The sequence below is a fragment of the Triticum aestivum genome, chromosome 1A (assembly GCF_018294505.1).
Source record: "Triticum aestivum cultivar Chinese Spring chromosome 1A, IWGSC CS RefSeq v2.1, whole genome shotgun sequence".
NCBI classification, from domain to species: Eukaryota; Viridiplantae; Streptophyta; class Magnoliopsida; order Poales; family Poaceae; genus Triticum; species Triticum aestivum.
Window position 1 is genome coordinate 3,254,650 of NC_057794.1, and position 11,568 is coordinate 3,266,217.

The window sequence follows — 11,568 nt, forward strand, 5'->3', positions numbered from 1 at the left end:
GGACGAGTTCATTCGGCTGACAGTTTCTCTATGGGCAATCTGGAGTGCCAGGCGAAAAGCTCTCCATGAAGGTATCTTCCAAAGCCCGCATGCAATCAATGGCTTTATCAATTCTTACATGGCAGAATTACAGAAACTGGACACACATCCAGAGCTGGGTACAGCAAGGGCTCCTCCAGTAGGTAGGGCATGGGTGTCAGCACCAAAGAACCATGCAAAGGTTAATGTTGACGCCGCCGTTAGTCGCACCAGCAGATATGGGGCTGTAGCTGCTATTAGTCGAAGAAGGGATGGAAGTTTTGAGGGGGTTTCTTTGGTTGTCATTCCTTCTGTGAGTGATCCAGCAACGTTGGAGGCCATGGCGGTTAGGGAAGGCATAGCCCTCTCAACAGATCTAAACAATCAAAGGATTCATATAGCTTCAGATTGCAGGAATGTGGTGCATGAAATCAAGGAAGGAAGCAGATCAAGTTATGGTGCAATCATCCAGGCGATTAAATTAGGTGTTACTGCTTTTATCTCTTGTAATATAGTTTATGAAAGTAGGAGCTCGAATTTCGAGGCTCACAATCTAGCGAAGCATGCTTTACGATTGGGTCCGGGCTGTCATGTATGGCTAGGTCATCCGGGAAATCTTCCCTCCGTCCCTGTAAATGTGGTGACGATATAATAAAGCTTCGCGTGATTGTCTCAAAAAAAACTAATAAAAGATCAGTGTCTCAAAAAAAAACTAATGAAAGATCAAACATGTTCTTCTCTAAAAACACCCCATAAAATGTACACGGACGCAATATCACCGTCTGATTAGGTCCACTAAACTTAATTTAATGGTTAGCCTAATCTATTCTCCCGTGTGTACTTAATAATTTGGATTGACTGACCGTACTCCACCGCACCGCAGAGAAAACTTCAGGCCTCCCTTCCGCAACCGCATCGCCCGTAATCGCACGAGAAAAGAAAGGAATTTGTTCAAAATTACTCACCCTCATATAATCATGCAATGCATCCCCTATAATCACGCACCCTCAGATATGCACCATCCCTGCCCTCGCTCCCCGCCCGCCGCGCCGCCCAGGGAGCAGGAGTCGCCACGCCCCCGGCCTCATGTCGTGCCGCGCGCAGCATGCCTCCCACCACGCCGCCATCGTGCCCCCGGCCCGCCGCTGCTCCTGTGCCGCCCCCAGCGCGCCTGCACTCCTGTTTAAGGTCCCTCCCGCCATGTCACGCTTCCCGGGCCTGCCGCGCCGCGCCTCGAGTCCTCCGTTCTGCGCCCCGGTGCCTCTTCTCCCTGCTGTGCTCCCTCGACAGAGAGATGTCTAGCACCATGCATACGCGAGGAGGGCTCTACAGAGAATTCCTTCCTCTGAATCCTCCATCTAAAAGGTATACACGTTCTTTGATCTAAACTTGGTCGTGTATAAGCTCGGGAAGGACCAATTTTATCTTTTTTTATTTGATAAAACGAACATATAAGTGTATGTAGATCCCTGAGATCGTGATTGACGATGTGTTTCTGCCTTAATAGATTACCACATGAAAATAGTTGATTCCTGGATTGAACTGTGAAACTTAGTGAATGGAGAGAATGATTTCATTTCTCAAAAATCAAATGACTTCCATTTGGCACTATGTTAAGGTCTAATTATGCTAGCCATGAGGATGGTGGAGACTGAGATGGCTGAACAACTGAGCCCAATGCTCCACTATTCAAGAATACTGAGGTTTGATATCCATGTTTCATTAGAGAGGAGCTTCTTTATTTTAGGTTCCAGTCGAGTCAATATCGGTTGATCTTGCTTCTTTATTTCAGTGATATTATTTCCATTTGCGATTGAAGATTGCAGTGTGACTTTTCTGGCTTTTACCTACAATTTCCAGATTACAGGCAGTCGTTGAAACAATTGCAATATGCTCAAGGTTTGAAGGTGAAGCAAATGTGAATTACTAGGTCTCCTATCATTTCCTTTTTACTGGAAACTGTGGGGATGATAGTTCCTAATTTGAGCTGATGCATCTTACAATCCCAAAAGAGTTCTTTTTGTGGAAGTCACGAACCTTGTATCTTAAACCATTTTGATTGTTTAATCTGTTAAAGTCTGCAGCTTTATTGTCTCATTGACTCATTTTGAAATAGCGATGCGCCGCCCCTCTCCCACCGGGACTTCCGACGCCGCCAGCACCTCCCATCTCTATATGCTGATTTCTCTATTGATTCCATTAATATTGGTTGGAGGTGATAGAGGATGGAGGTGGCTTTCTTTCTGTTTATTGAAGAACTAGCGGATTTTCCTGATGCTTGTGCGTGCTAATTATGCCTATTCTTGGTATGTGACCTGCACACATATGCTTAGATGCTCTTTTAATTTTCTCTCATACTTATATAGATTTTTTATTGATTTGCCACTAATTTGTACTGGAGGTCTTATATTGGTCTCATGCAGGTATTGCAACCTGGTGATATAACACTATTTTGCACTGTAACACTATTTACCCACGAAGACTGCTGCTTGATGATTTTATTGTAAAGTTTTCAATTAACTCTACTCTTTGCAGCTCATTGGCTTGGTCAGAAACCGGAGTCATGGAGGCTTACTTGTCACACTATCATAGGAAAGAAAGAAAATTCCCGCAAGGCATGTTTTCACTAACCTTTTCTACTCCCTCCATTTTTATATACAAGGCCACAAACTCAGTTTACAGGTACCAATGTAAAATTTAACGTGTGCTTTGCAAGTTAGCTTTTCTTTTCGTTTACTGGGATCATTAATACGCCATATGCATGCAAGAAAACTGGATGGTGGAAGTAGCTGACTGTCATTATGGCTGCATGCATGCAAGTATTAAATAGTTTATTAGTACGAGAAAATATCATTAATTTTGCCTCGATTATTGTTGGTGAAGAATGGAGACGGAGTATATTAGTACCAATCTTCAAGAACAAGGGGGATGTTCAGAGTTGTACTAATTACCGTGGAATTAAGCTGATGAGCCATACAATGAAGTTATGGGAGAGAGTCATTGAGCACCGCTTAAGAAGAATGACAAGCGTGACCAAAAATCAGTTTGGTTTCATGCCTGGGAGGTCGACCATGGAAGCCATTTTCTTGGTACGACAACTTATGGAGAGATATAGGGAGCAAAGGAAGGACTTGCATATGGTGTTCATTGACTTCGAGAAGGCCTATGATAAGATACCGCGGAATGTCATGTGGTGGGCCTTGGAGAAACACAAAGTTCCAGCAAAGTACATTACCCTCATCAAGGACATGTACGATAATGCTGTGAAAAGTGTTCGAACAAGTGATGTCGACACCGGTGACTTCCCGATTAAGATAGGACTGCATCAGGGGTCAGCCTTGAGCCCTTATTTTTTTGCATTGGTGATGGATGAGGTCACAAAGGATATACAAGGAGATATCCCATGGTGTATGCTCTTTGCGGATGATGTGGTGCTAGTTGACGATAGTCGGACGGGGGTAAATAGGAAGTTAGAGTTATGGAGACAAACCTTGGAATCGAAAGGGTTTAGGCTTAGTAGAACTAAAACCGAGTACATGATGTGCGGTTTCAGTACTACTAGGTGTGAGGAGGAGGAGGTTAGCCTTGATGGCCAGGTGGTACCTCGGAAGGACACCTTTCGGTATTTGGGGTCAATGTTGCAGGAGGATGGGGGTATTGATGAATATGTGAACCATCGAATCAAAGCCGGATGGATGAAGTGGCACCAAGCTTCTGGCATTCTCTGTGACAAGAGAGTGCCACAGAAGCTAAAAGGCAAGTTCTACAGGACGGCGGTTCGACCCGCAATGTTGTATGGCGCGGAGTGTTGGCCGACTAAAAGGCGACATGTTCAACAGTTAGGTGTGGCGGAGATGCGTATGTTGAGATGGATGTGTGGCCACACGAGGAAGGATCGAGTCCGGAATGATGATATACGAGATAGAGTTGGGGTAGCACCAATCGAGGAGAAGCTTGTCCAACATCGTCTGAGATGGTTTGGGCATATTCAGCGCAGGCCTCCAGAAGCTCCAGTGCATAGCGGACGGCTAAAGCGTGCGGAGAATGTCAAGAGAGGGCGGGGTCGACCGAATTTGACATGGGAGGAGTCCGTTAAGAGAGACCTGAAGGATTGGAGTATCGACAAAGAGCGAGCTATGGACAGGGGTGCGTGGAAGCTTGCTATCCATGTGCCAGAGCCATGAGTTGGTTGCGAGATCTTACGGGTTTCACCTCTAGCCTACCCCAACTTGTTTGGGACTAAAGGCTTTGTTGTTGTTGTTGTTGTTTGTATTGTTGGTGACCTTGTATAGATGCAAAATGTATATTCCATAATGGCCTTGTATAAGTAAATGGAGGGAGTAGTATTTATAGTTATATTATAAGTATGTTTCACGAAAAAAAAGTCAGGTTGTTTTCCAACGTGGAAGAAATATTGTACTGTGAAGATGCACATTTGATGTACTAGCATAATATGATGCAATTGTACCTCCTGCTATGCAGTGTTGCCATGCACACATGTCCTCCCTTGTTGCCATGCGCACCAGTTCCTGACAGTTTCCAAGTTTTCTTTGTGTCTTCACTTGCATTGCTAGACTTATTCGCTCAAAAGATGAACACATCAAAGAACATGTATACTACCGATAACAATATCATTAATGATGGATAATCTCTTCTTCACATCCCTATTATTACCCTGTATGATTGGACTTGATAGTAGAATTATTTGTGCGTAAGTTTGTATATTTAAGACCGTTCCTGGGCATCCATGGTAAATTGTAAATTGTTCTGAACTGTTGGCATAGAATAGATCCAAGCAAAACAGCCACCATCATTTGTAATTATTTAGATAAAAATATAAACATGTTTTTTATTCATTCATGTTTGTAAATACCTAAAACTAAATTAAAACTAGAGTATAATGCAAGACGTGCGCCGCACGTGCAAGCTTACTAGTAGGTGAAAAAAAGTGAAAGCGTAAATTCAAGGGAAGAAGAGTATTATGACGGTGAACCCACGGAGTCAATCCGTGGTTTATTATTAGGAAAAGATTGTTGGGCATTAATCCTATGGTTCCGATTCATTAATTGGCGTTTCAAATTCCCTTTTTTAAAAATTTCCTTTTGTTGAATGATAAGTTGTAGTGCAAAGACCAAAGAAGAGAATTACTATTATGATTGTCACAATAGATATATGGAAACCTACTCCCTCTGTCATTCAAGGAGAATATTCTTAACTTTGTTGGAGGGTCAAACTATCTCAAAATTGGCCGAGTTTGTGCAAAAGCATATTAATGTTTGTGAAACCAAATAGGTATATGAGGAACATATATTTTATCATGAATCTAATGTTAATAATTTGATGGCATAAATGTTGATGTATTATTGTATAAATATGGTCAAACATAAAAAAATTGACTTTTCAACAAAGTTGAAAGTACACTTTTTTTAGGATGGAGGGAGTATGTCTACTCGCTATATGGCCATGCGCCCGGTGCGTTCATGACACCACATACCTACATACTATATGGGAGTTTGTCTGTTAAAAACCATATCATTTCTGCAGTTCCATATATTGTTATGGCAGATTATTCGGTCACTATGCCATTGATATACAAGGAGCCACGGTTCGCTTCTGACTTCCACACATTCCACCACACCTTCATGGGTCCCGCCTCTTCGAGGACCGCACCATGGAGAGAGTGGATAGGCAGGCTGCTTTGGGAATGCGAGCTCAGTGCCCTGCTACAGATTACGACCCATTTTTGGTGGTAAATAAAACCGTGAAGCCGTGATGGTATTCAAAATTGGCGATCATTAAATTCTACTTTAGTCAATTGTGACAACAGTTAACACTGTAGTACTGGTGAATGCGAAATTGCTATAAGTGTTTGTTAGGGGACATGGATGCGGGAGTCGGCCATCCAACATCATCTGCATGCATTTCAAAACTGGTCAACTAATCAGACGAAACTCATGCAATCTGGATGATATTCATCAAAGTTTAGACAGAAAATAACACAAGTCATCCATACATATAGCATGCAAATAAGTCTAGTACAACATAGTGCAAATTCAATGAGATTAACCAGATATTTAATAAGTTTCTCAAGAATGGATCATGTCATCCCGCACATACTGCCCTTCAGCTTTGTCTAACACCACAGCAGCATGTAGGGGCTATACAGTGTGTAGAGCAACATTGAGTGAGTGATTCAATCAACCATTTGAGCAAGAAGAAGCAAAACTTACGATCTCCCTCTTTGCGGGCGCAATGGCCACCTTGCATCCAGCAGAGCAACTGCATGACAAAACTTGGTGATGATGGTCTGGATGGCGTACCATCGATACAATAACGACCTCACATTGCATTCTTGGATGATGTGCATGTCGTAAGGCGTGAAATGAATCATGCACGCGCACCCAAAAGAGCCCCCATCTTCTACTGCCGATACGGCCAACCACACGCATCACACAACAGCTCATCCTCCATCGTCAAGTACCCCTTCATCCTTTGTACTATGAAAAAACAACATGGCGTTCGAAATTAATGTCAATGGCGTACTGTACCTGGCAACAGACTGCTCTAGGGTGGACGCGGCGTCGTAAATGGTGAGGAGACGTGTATGTGATGGTTGTGGACGTCCGGCAACGCCTGTGTGGCTGCGGGAGGGGTACAGAGGCAGAGACGGAGGTGGAGGGTGTGGATGCAAAGCAAGGAGGAGAAGGGCCGGATTGGAAGAAAATTGAACCGTGAAGGGGATTTAGCGGACCAGGGGTGTCGGAGTCCTACATGGCTGCTGTCACGGATGCATTTTGGTTCACCTGAAGGAGCACATCTGATGTAATATGGTACGTTCACATGTTGATGTTCATGAAGATAAGGTATGCACCAACACTATTTTTAACTAGATGATGCCCCGCGCGTTGCGGCGGGAATTTGTAACACATGATGTTAAGAAAATAAGTGTAAACCTATGGAGTTATATAATATGATGGTATTGAAAATTTAGATACCTAATAAATTGCTGGCTTCCAACTCATACTTTCATAATCATATCACAATAATATAAGTGTAATGATGAATAATTACCGATCATATGTCCTGAGGCAAATTGACTATAGTTAAACAAAATTTCTATATCGCCCTATACTGCCAGCCATAATCTCCTTTGAACTTCTGATTAGTAATCTCCGTTTCACTTCTCATTAGTAAATGGCAAGCATGCTCTGACGAATAACTCTGATGGTCTGACATGTAAACTTGACAATATCAAGTATAATTATGAAATGAGTAATGTTCTGGATTCTTGGTCCTTTTAGTCCTGGGAAAAAACTACAATCATTGCTATTTCATGTCTACGTCGTCCAAAATAACAATGAAGAGATGGCGCAAATCCAGAATCTCATGCTAAATTGTTTGAACAGAACCTGTTCAGAAACAACAACAGGATCTGTAACCTTATCAAACGTCAAATGCTCATGATTCCACATCAGCAACAAATTTTAGATCAAATCTTGCAATGAGGACAGAGTAGAATAGCAAAACATGACTGGGGATAATAGGAATAAAGTAATAGAAGAAATTCATTAGGAAATAATAATATTGTCTATATTCTGATGGAAGGAATTGAAGAGAGAATGGACTCACTGAGGCATCAAGGCTATGGATCTTGCCAAGGCAAAAGCTGGTGACCGCTGATTTCATCATCAGGGCTAGACAGAACTCACCTAGCATCGCGGGCTCATAGCCTCGTCATCCTTGAAGGCATCTACCTGGATTCATATAAGGTGAACAATTGGTTCGGCAGTGGGAGTGATGCACACGGGATGGGAGCGCCATCACGGGTTGCACTCAGCTGAACCACCGTTGCCTGCTGCGTGGTGGTGAAGGTGAGAGGAGCACAGTCGAGACGCGCCGGCGCCAATAAGGGTTCGCCGCCACCGCGGGCAGTATTCTGACCTTCTGCAGAGAGAGAGAGAGAGAGAGAGAGAGAGAGAGAGAGAGAGAGAGAGAGAGAGAGAGAGAAGGAAGGTGAGAAAGAATCCTGGCGATTTTTCGAGCGAACCGGTGGAGATTTATTCGGTGAGGGAGATGAAGGAACTTCCAGGATGAAAGGTCAGAAGATAACACCCCAGGTCATTGGTCGGGATGAAAGGTCAAATAGCTTTAACCGTCCTCCCACCGTGTTAATACTCCCATCATAATTAAATCTGTTTCCCCATCTTCCTTCCGTGTTAATAGCTACAGAGTATTTGCATGAAATCCTATATTGAAGGCTGCCCGTAGTCAATTTAGCGATCCTATATTGATGACTTTTGCATGCGGTCTGGGTAGATAGAAAATTGCTGAGGTGGCACAGCAAGTGCGCTGAGAGAGAGACAAAGCAGATGATTGGTTGGTGTTTGGAACTGAAGAATGATGTGGCAAATATGGTGATGTGGACAGTGTGCATGTAGAGAGAATTGCTATAGTGGGGATCAACTTCTTAAGAATGTAAGATTCATATCAACCTTTTTATTTTTAATTGTCATGTGAAGTGTTGTTAAGTTGTCTAAATAATGCATTCATGATAAGGAGGTTACCTGAATGGGTGAAGGTGAGACATCAGTTGTTCTGAAGACTAAACTACTGATGCTACCGATGACAAAGATATAGTCATTGTGTTTTGCAAAAAAAGTTGAAGCTAATAAACCATGCAGCTCGTCTTGGCCCTCTATTTATGTTTAAACCATGCGTCCGGCCTCGTTCTCGGTTTATATATAAACCATGTGTCCTGTTGGCCCTCGGCTCACACAGACGGACACGTGGCTCTGCCACTAATGCCCGGCTGCTGTTATATATAAACCCTGTGTCTCGTTGGCCCTCGGCTTGCATAGATTTACTCGGCTTATGTATAAACCGAGTGTTTTTTCCGTGACTCTTGGCTTACCCTTGATAAGCCGGTCCTTGGTAAGCCGTGTCGTGTGGGCCAGGAAAAACAGTCGTCTTATGTATAAATCGAGTGCAAATCGGCATAAGCTGAGTGTATTGGGTACTCGGCTTAAAAAAAATCCTCTTGTGGGCCACATATTGACTTCCAGTGAGAAAAAATGGTAACCATTTTAGCAAACATACTAGTAAAATTAATACAGAAGCGTAAGCCCTAGCCAAAGGAACATGTAGAAACAATACACTCTCAAGCTCAAGCACATGGACTGGCCGGTGGCATATAGTGACATAGGAGACAGGTACAGGGAAGAATGGTGAAGATTAAGCTCGATGCATGGTGAAAAAATGATACATGGTTGGAGAAATGCAAGGAGCTGACGAACAAAGTGGACGGATATAATGTCTGCCAAATTGACCCAAAACTCTACTAAGCTAACAGATCCCTTCTTTTTGCTTCAATATAAGCAATGTTGTGCCATCATCTGCTATTGAATCCTGATTACTTGTTTCACCGAAGAGAACAAATGAATCCTTTTTTTTCGAAAAGGGGGGATTCCCCGGCCTCTGCATCAGAAAGATGCATACGGCCATCTTATTAACCAGATAAAGTAGTGCCAACATGGTTTCGGAGGTCTCCAAAAGTAATAAAAAAGCAAAAAAGCTCACACAGAGCCAATAAAGGCTAGAAACACAAACTAGCCATGATAAGACGCCACAACCGGCTGGCTAGAACTAGATAGGGAAACTAAATGCCTATCCTATTACATGACCGCCATCCAAACCGGTTGAAGATATCCCGAGCTACCATCTCCCAGCGGAAAGACCCAGTAACCAAATGCTCCCTGGCCTCCGTCTGGGTGAGTGGCGACCACGAACGGATCAGTGCCGTAGTTCGGAATATGACCTGCAAAAAATGGATACATGATATTTTATTAAAAACCAAATCATTTCTGCAAGTCCAGATAGTCCACAGCAAAGCACAAACTCCAACCCGAATATGTCTCGCTAAGTCAGGCTCAATCCCATTAAGCCATGTCCCAAATAACGCGTTAACAGAATTCGGTGGATTGATATTAAAAGCAATGTGGACCGTCTGCCAAAGAACTGTGGCCAACGGGCAATCAAAAAAGAGGTGTTTGCTAGTCGCATCCCGATCGCAGAAACTACACCTAGTAGGTCCTGTCCAATTACGCTTTATCAAGTTGTCCTTTGTTAAAATCACTTGTTTATGGACAAACCACATAAACACTTTTATTTTCAAAGGAACTTTGACATCCCAAACATGCTTGGACGTAGGAATGGAGTTCGAATTAATAACATCAATATACATTGATTTAACAGTGAATACTCCAGACTTAGTAAATTTCCAGCGTAATTCATCGGGTTGTTGTGAAAGCTGGACCTCCATTAGTCTCCTAACTAGACGGAGCCATTCTTCCCAACGATTGCCCGCTAGCGTTCGTCTGAACTGAATATTAAGGGGGATAGATCGAAAGACCGATGCGATAAACACCTCACGTCGTTGAACAATACGGTACAAAGACGGATATTGGATGGCCAAGGGTGTCTCGCCGAGCCAAGTATCCTCCCAGAAACGTGTACTCGTGCCGTTTCCAATAACAAACTTCGTCCTATTAAACAGGGACTGTTTGACTTTCATCAGACCTTTCCAGACAGGTGAATCGGTCGGCCTGACTGTAACCTGGGACAAAGTTTTTGTCTGGAGGTACTTGCTGCGAAGGATTTGAGCCCACGTAGCATCATTCTCCGATGAGAGCTTCCACAACCACTTGCTAAGAAGGCATTTATTCTTAACTTCTAGATTCTCAATACCTAGACCCCCTTGGTCTTTCGGTCTACAGATGATATCCCATTTAGCAAGCCGATATTTTCTTTTAAGCTCATCACCCTGCCAAAAGAAACGCGATCGATAGAAGTCCAGTCTCTTCCTAACACCAACTGGGACCTCAAAGAACGATAGGAGAAACATTGGCATACTCGTGAGCACCGAATTAATCAGGATTAATCGGCCTCCGTATGACATGAGCTTACCCTTCCAGCAACTCAATTTCTTCTCAAATCGGTCCTCGATGCACTTCCACTCTCTGTTTGTCAGCCTACGATGGTGGATTGGAATACCCAGGTAAGAAAAGGGTAACTCTCCCAACTCACACCGAAACAATTGCCTATAAGCATCCTGTTCGTCTTTGGCTCTCCCAACTCACTTCCACAGCTCGCTCTTATGAAAGTTAATCTTTAACCCGTTCAATTGTTCAAATAGGCATAACACAAGCTTCATATTTCTCTCCTTGGCCAAGTCATGCTCCATAAAGATGATTGTATCATCAGCATACTGAAGGATGGATACACCTCCATCAATGAGATGAGGTACCAATCCACCTACTTGACCATTTTCCTTAGCCCTTCCTATCAAAATTGCTAACATATCCACCACAATGTTAAACAAGATAGGGGACATCGGATCTCCTTGTCTTAGGCCTTTATGTGTCTGGAAGTAATGACCTATGTCATCATTAACTTTAATTCCCACACTACCTTTCTGCGTAAATGATTCAACCTGTCGGCGCCAGGCTTCATCAAAACCTTTCATACGCAATGACTGTTGGAGGAATGGCCATT